Source organism: Poecile atricapillus, chromosome W (assembly GCF_030490865.1).
Source record: "Poecile atricapillus isolate bPoeAtr1 chromosome W, bPoeAtr1.hap1, whole genome shotgun sequence".
NCBI classification, from domain to species: domain Eukaryota; kingdom Metazoa; phylum Chordata; class Aves; order Passeriformes; family Paridae; genus Poecile; species Poecile atricapillus.
The window spans coordinates 4,086,201-4,094,241 of NC_081288.1; positions in this window are offsets into that span (position 1 = coordinate 4,086,201).

The following is an 8,041-nucleotide window of genomic DNA, read 5'->3' on the forward strand; positions in this document are numbered from 1 at the left end:
GCAGCTCTGAATTTGGTTACAGTAGAATCCTGGATAGTGCATTTTTTGTTGCTAGTTTTTGCTCAGCTTGTGTTGCATTTGCCATCTGGCACTTTCTGCCTGGACTAATGAGAATTTTCATAGAATCAGAGCAACTTTTAGTTTGGAAAAGATTTCTAATGTCATCGAATCCAACCATTAACCCAGCACTGTCAAGTCTGACACTTATCCGTGTCCCTAAGTGCTACATCTACACATCTTTTAAATCCTTCAGGGATGGTGACTCCACCACTGCCCTAAGATACTCATTCCAATGCTTGGCAAGCCTTTCAGTGAAGATTTTTTCTAATATCCAGTCTTAATGTCCTCTGGTGCAATTTGAGGCACATGCTGGGTTTAGATGTACTTCATTTGTGTTATTGATCCCAACACATTTGTGGGGCAGAAGCCCTAATTGCTACATGACCATGCTCAGGTGTTTCTAATAACTCCCATTTTAAACATCCCAAGAATTAGAAGCAGTGTAAGGTTACAAGCAACGCTGGCGACTGGTGGATGGCAGCACCATCTTGTGTTCACTTCTGGAGAAGGGACAGAGGCTTTTTTCTTCACTGAACAGGCTACAGATTTTCAATCTCTTTCGCAGCTTTCCTGAGAAAAATAATAACTATTGGCAAACACTGAATCAACACAAGACAGAGGCATAAAGTCTAGGCCAGGTTCAATCTCCATTCCACCCAGGGTCTCCAGGTAGTACTTTTATATTTGGCAAATCACAGTTGATTAAAGGTGTGTGCCACTCATATCCCATGAGGTGCTTCAGCTTTCTTTGTATTCCTATCATAAATGGTCTGGCAAGTCACTACAACCACCCTTTAAAACCAGATATCTGATTATTTTTCCGACCTTGTAAAGTTTCAGTGCATGGAGACTTTGCATTATCTAGTCTGATGAACTATATCTGGATTTGATTATCATGTTACTAAATCCAACCAGCAATTCCCTCCCAGAAAAAGCTCTTGAAACTATTAAAGACAGTTTTGGCCTCTTTTCAAAAAGCAGGGCACTGCCAGATTAAATCTTGCCTAGTCAACCTACATGTACAAAAAAGTTGCTCACAGCAACATTTGTATTTGTCATTCTGTGTCATTCCTACCATGCTGTCACCTCAATGCCCTGTTTTTGACTTACACCTACACTAGACATTTGCAAGAGAAACCAGGTGACATTTGGCTAGACTTGAAGCAGTGACAGATTTGCTGCTGGTTGCAAAATATGTGTGTCATAACCACTCTTTGGGAAAACTGTGAGATCAGACACCATGGTTTTGAAGAAGGGACGAGACTGAGCATCATTTACTCATTTATATGACCTGCTTTGAGGGATAATTAGGAATTCCCACTGTGGACCAGGTGCTCCTGGACACAAGCACACCAGTACAGGTATATATACCCCACGTATAATTATGCAGATAAAACTGGTCAACGGTGCTGGAAATATTATTGGCCACTGCCAATGTTTGTGAAATATTAAAACATTCCCTGGTGTATTGAAAATAAATTTGCCAAGAAATAAATTTGACTTATTTCTACTAAGTTACCTCCAAACCATTCCCACATTTGGCAATTAGTCTAGTCCAGGGACCATTCCCAGCTGGCAGTTTGCTCACGGCCTTCAGTCTGACTGGGTCAAGCCACAGAGTCAAACCATGACATTCAAGGAGGTCCCAGTACATGGCAGCATCCCCTGGCACATTTATTTCACTCATTAGTGTGAATGATTTTAACTCCAGTGCACTGGAAAGATGGGAAATTTTATAATCCAGATGGAAAACAGGAGAGGTTGACACAGGGACAAGAAAAATGCAAACAAATACCATGAGTGAGAAGAAGGTTTTGTACTGGCATTTCCTGCCCTGCTTCCCACAAAGCCATACCAGTGTGGGAAAAGATAATACAGCTGGAGAACTTCTGGAAAAGTCTCCCCTTTCCAGCCACAGGGTTTGGGGATTGTGTTTAATGACATGGGCACCTCAAGGAGAGGGCTAAAGAGTTTAGAAAGATATAAGATGTGATATAAATTGTCATATTTCCCAGCCGTGCAGCTCTTGTACAGGCAGCACACAGGAGATTCAGAGAGAAAAAAGTCAATTGTGACCCCCCCTGAGTACATGATCACAGAATCATAGGATCATGAACAAGGCCTCACTGAGTCCAACTACTTAATCATGAAACAGTTCAGGGGGATGTGAGTGCCCTGTTGTGTTCCCCTGAGCAGGGATGGTAGCTTTTTCTCCCCCTGACCTCAGAGGAGGCCTGGAATCGTGCATGATTCCCACCCTGTGGATCTGAGATGAGAACAACCTTGCTCATCCATCCTGAGGCTTCTCTGCAGGGAATCGTGTGAGGGTTGGGACCTATTGGTGAGGCCTCTCAGCAGCAGGAAATGAGCTGTGATTTCCAGCTGATTTTATTGTTACCAACAAATGGCTGTTGGATAAAAATTACTTCCTTTCATACCCGACCTTAAATGGATACAGCAGCTGTACAAGTGGATGTATAGAACAGACTCAGCCAACTTCAGTACTCAGGAATCATGGTTCCAGGCATAAAAATGCCCCAGATTTAATACATCACAGCAATTACTGTCAAATCAGTGCAGTGGATATTCACTCTAATTTCTAGACACACTCACAACTGATATTCTTCTGCATTTACCTTCTATGCATATTTTAGCAAATGAGTTTTCTGGCAGAAAACTCCACTCAAACAACTAATTAAAGCAACTCATTTGGAGAGCAGATTTCAAATGTATAAGAATCAAATAGGCACACTGGAAATGTGCTTTAAGTGCAACACTCATCCAGGTGGGCACAATAAAAATGCTGTGAGCAACCTTGATGGGGCTTACAGACCCACAAGGATGGGCACAAATCAGCAGGCTTGGTCACTTAGAGCTACAAAGCATCTTCTTTAATTCCTTGTTTTCTCAGGAAAAATCTTTGTAAAAAAGTTCCAGCAGCAGGTTGTGGTCTTAGAGCAATTTTCAACAAAAGGGAATCAGATCCCAGTTAATATGGTCCACACTCAGTCAGACTGAGTTGTGACAGGTGAGTGTTGCTTGTGGAAGTATTACAAATAATTCAAGGGAATTGGGCAATGCCTGACCATCAGCTGGGATTTGACTCTGAAGAAAAATCACCATCTGCTGATTCCAAGAACAAGGGAACAAGGGAACAAGGGAAAAAGGGAAAGAAGCTATTTAAATTACTGGCCATGTGCTCTCTGTGTAGCTCATACTGTCCTTAACTTTACAGAAATTTGGAAAGGATCAGCTTCTTTCAGAGAAGCTCTTCCCTTCCCCCTTCAGGATTCTGCGAACCTTTGAGACTCTGATAGATCAGCAAAGAGATGTGGAGTAATCTGGCAGTACAAAGATGGTTCTTGACTTGCCACAAACAGGCACATTTTAATCATATCTGTCTGGTTGTGTCCATAGCAAGAAATTGCACAAGACCTGGACTGCAATGGTTCAGTTACAAGAATAATTAAAAAAAAACAAAAACCAAAAAACAAAAAACTAAACTAAACTCTTGCTGGCTGAGGTTCTTCCAGACAACTTCCACCATCCAAAACACAGCATGGGTCAAAGGGCAATTCAAAGGTTAGTTTTGATGGGACCTTTCTTTAATGTGAAAGAGTTGCACTTGATGGAGATGAACAGGTTGTTTTCTGGAACCTCAGGGCCACAGGAAGAGCCCTGACCATGATGACCTTCCTTGCAGGCACTCTCCTTTTTCTGCTTATTAATTTTGTTTTCAGTAGACCCAGAAGCTGAATGGAGCACAACAAAAAAAGATAAGCAAAGAAGAAATCAGAGAACAAGATTGTTAATTCTTATTTAACTAGAAAAGGAGGAGCAAAATGAAGACTGAAATATTTTCTTTACTGCTATTGGTTTCAATGCAGTGTCTGGGGTGGTATTTTTAGGGGTGCACTGCATTACATGAAGTCTGCTTCTTAAGTCTGGTTTATGTCCTAAATTCAGCTCAGGTGCTTGAAGTTCAATTGCTTTTTCCTCTTGATGGTACAGGATGGCAGAATCTGTTAGATTTGTGTTTTAGGTGGCCATAAACACTTACTGAAGGTATTAAATAGCCATGTTGACAGAGTTAGTGTTTAACTTTAGGAGTGTCTTAGTTTAGGGCAAATTAGGGAGGAAAACTCTGGATGGGGATTTCCCCAGGGAAATGCCCCTCCCCACCAACCGGTCCGGGAAAGGGAAAAAATTTCTTTGGAGAGAAGTGGAAAAAGCTGTTTATTTAACAGAAAATTGAATAATATTAAATAATAAAACCTCTTGCTGTTCGATGGGATGGCAAATCTAGGAAGAAAAGTCCTTTTCATGTGGTGTGTAGCTCGGCTTGCTCAGTTTCTTATCAGTCCCTCCAGCGCTGGAAAAGTGCCGAGGCCCAGGCCCTGGTGGGCCACAGGCGTGGGCTCCCGGGGTTTAGCTGGGTGTTCAGTCCAGAGCAGGCTTGCACAGATCCAAGAAAAAGGAAAAAAAAAACCAAAGGTCCGGGGAATTCTTCTGCCTCAGCTAGCTAAAACTAACTAAAAGCCAGGGAGAAGCTCTGTCCCGCTGTCTGTCTGTGCTGCAGACAACACAGTCCAGGAGCGAGATGTGTGGGAGTTATATTTTCTTTAACACAAACGGCGGCTTCTTTTTCCCCCTCTTTTGCTCTCAGAGCCAGTCTTAAAGGTACAGAACTTAATATATAACATAAACCAGACGATTGGGGATACCAGTATCATAAAGTCACCCCAGGACATTCCACCCCTTATCCCCATATCGTCAACTTATTATCAAAATTAATATATATATATATTTTAACTCTACAACACATACATTATACAGACAAGGGAATTAATTCACGATCTTCACCCAACCATCAGATCTCCCTGAGGTACACATTGTGTTGTTCCATCTTTCCGCATTATCCACCATGTGCAACCCGGTCCCTGAGCAAAAACAACCCCACGAATGGGTTTGTTTGCACTCAAAGTAGAATTGATCCAAACTGTCTTTCCTAACAAACCTCTGAGATGTACCGCTGGGACTTTGTCTCCGTCTACTATATACAGGGCCTCGGACTGGGCTGGGCCTGCTCGGTTGGTGGAACCTCGGGTGTTAACTATCCAGGTGGCCTTTGCTAGATGCTGCTCCCAATTTTTGAAAGATCCCCCACCCAATGCTTTCAAGGTAGTCTTTAACAGTCCATTGTACCTCTCCACTTTCCCTGCAGCAGGTGCATGGTAGGGGATATGGTACACCCACTCAATGCCATGTTCCCTAGCCCAGCTGTTTATAAGGTTATTCTTGAAATGAGTCCCATTGTCTGACTCAATCCTCTCAGGGGTGCCATGCCTCCAAAGGACCTGCTTTTCAAGTCCCAGGATGGTGTTCCGGGCTGTAGCATGAGGCACAGGGTAGGTTTCCAACCATCCAGTGGTGGCTTCTACCATCGTGAGCACGTAGCGCTTTCCTTGGCGGGTTTGGGGCAGTGTGATGTAGTCAATCTGCCAGGCCTCCCCATACTTGTATCTGGACCACCGCCCACCGTACCAGAGGGGCTTCAACCGCTTGGCCTGCTTGATCGTGGCACACGTCTCACAGTCATGGATAACCTGAGAAATACTGTCCATGGTTAGATCCACCCCTCGGTCTCGTGCCCACTTATAGGTGGCATCTCTACCCTGATGGCCTGAGGCATCATGGGCCCATCGAGCTAGGAACAACTCTCCCTTGTGTTGCCAATCTAAGTCTATCTTTGACACCTCTATCTTTGCAGCCTGATCCACCTGCTCATTGTTTCGGTGCTCTTCATTAGCTCTACTCTTGGGAACATGGGCATCTACATGACGGACCCTCACAGACAGTTTCTCTACCCTGGTGGCGATGTCTTTCCACTCATCAGCAGCCCAGATTGGCTTTCCTCTGCGTTGCCAGTTGGCTCTTTTCCACCTTTCCAGCCATCCCCACAGAGCATTGGCTACCATCCATGAATCAGTGTAGAGATAGAGTTTTGGCCACTTCTCTCTTTCAGCAATGTCCAGGGCCAGTTGAACAGCTTTGAGTTCAGCAAGTTGGCTTGATCCACCTTCTCCTTCAGTGGCCTCTGCGACCTGTCGTGTGGGGCTCCATACAGCTGCTTTCCACTTCCGGTTCATCCCTACGATGCGACAGGAACCATCAGTGAACAGAGCGTAGCGTGTTTCTTCTGCTGGAAGTTGGTTATATGGTGGAGCTTCTTCAGCCCGTGTCACTTGTTCCTGCTCCTCTTCATCAGTGAGATCAAAGTTTTCACCTTCAGGCCAGTTTGTAATTATCTCCAAAATCCCAGGGCGATTTGGGTTTCCAATACGGGCGCGCTGCGTGATGAGGGCGATCCACTTGCTCCATGTAGCGTCGGTGGCGTGGTGGGTAGAGGGAACCTTTCCTTTAAACATCCACCCCAGCACTGGCAGTCGGGGTGCCAGGAGGAGTTGTGCTTCTGTGCCAATCACTTCTGAGGCAGCTTGAACTCCTTCATAGGCAGCTAAGATTTCCTTCTCTGTGGGAGTGTAGTTGGCTTCGGACCCTCTGTAGCTTCGGCTCCAGAATCCCAGTGGTCGGCCTCGAGTCTCCCCAGGCACTTTCTGCCACAGGCTCCAGGACAGACCATGGCTCCCGGCTGCAGAGTAGAGCACGTTCTTCACATCTGGTCCTGTCCTGACTGGGCCAAGGGCTACTGCATGAGCGATCTCCTGCTTAATCTGAGCAAAGGCTTGTTGTTGTTCAGGGCCCCACTGGAAAGTGTTCTTTTTGCGGGTGACCAGGTAAAGAGGGCTCACAATCTGACTGTACTCAGGAATGTGCATCCTCCAAAAACCTATGGCACCTAGGAAAGCTTGTGTTTCCTTCTTGTTGGCTGGTGGAGACATTGCTGTGATCTTGTTGATGACATCAGTAGGGATCTGACGCCGTCCATCTTGCCACTTTACCCCCAGAAACTGAATCTCACGAGCTGGTCCCTTAACTTTGCTCTTCTTGATGGCAAAACCGGCTTTCAGGAGAACTTGGATGATTTTCTCTCCTTTCTTAAAGACCTCTTCAGCCGTCTTTCCCCAAACAATGATGTCATCAATGTACTGCAGATGTTCCGGAGCCTCACTCTTTTCCAGGGCAGCCTGGATCAGTCCATGGCAGATGGTGGGGCTGTGCTTCCACCCCTGGGGCAGTCGGTTCCAGGTGTACTGCACTCCCCTCCACGTGAAGGCAAACTGAGGCCTACATTCTGCTGCCAGGGGAATGGAGAAAAATGCATTGGCAATGTCAATAGTGGCATACCACTTTGCTGCTTTGGACTCCAGCTCGTACTGGAGCTCTAGCATGTCCGGCACGGCAGCGCTCAGCGGTGGAGTCACTTCATTCAATGCACGATAGTCCACAGTCAATCTCCATTCTCCTTCAGATTTACGCACAGGCCAGATGGGGCTGTTGAAGGGTGAGTGGGTTTTGCTGACCACCCCTTGGCTCTCCAGCTCTCGGATCATCTTGTGGATGGGGATCACAGCATCTCGAGTTGTTCTATACTGTCGGCGATGCACCGTCGAGGTGGCAATTGGTACTCGCTGTTCTTCCACTTTCAGGAGTCCTACTGCAGATGGGTTCTCTGACAGTCCAGGCAAGGTGTTCAGTTGCTGGACACCCTCTGTCTCTACAGCTGCTATCCCAAATGCCCACCTAAGCCCCTTTGGGTCCTTAAAATACCCACTTCGGAGGTAGTCTATGCCCAAAATGCACGGGGCCTCTGGGCCAGTCACAATGGGGTGTTTCTTCCACTCATTTCCAGTCAGGCTCACATCAGCTTCCACTAAAGTAAAGTCCTGTGATCCCCCTGTCACACCAGCAATAGAAACAGATTCTGCCCCTACATATTTTGATGGGATTAGGGTGCACTGGGCACCAGTGTCAACCAAGGCCTCATATTTTCGTGGTTCAGATGTGCCAGGCCAACGAA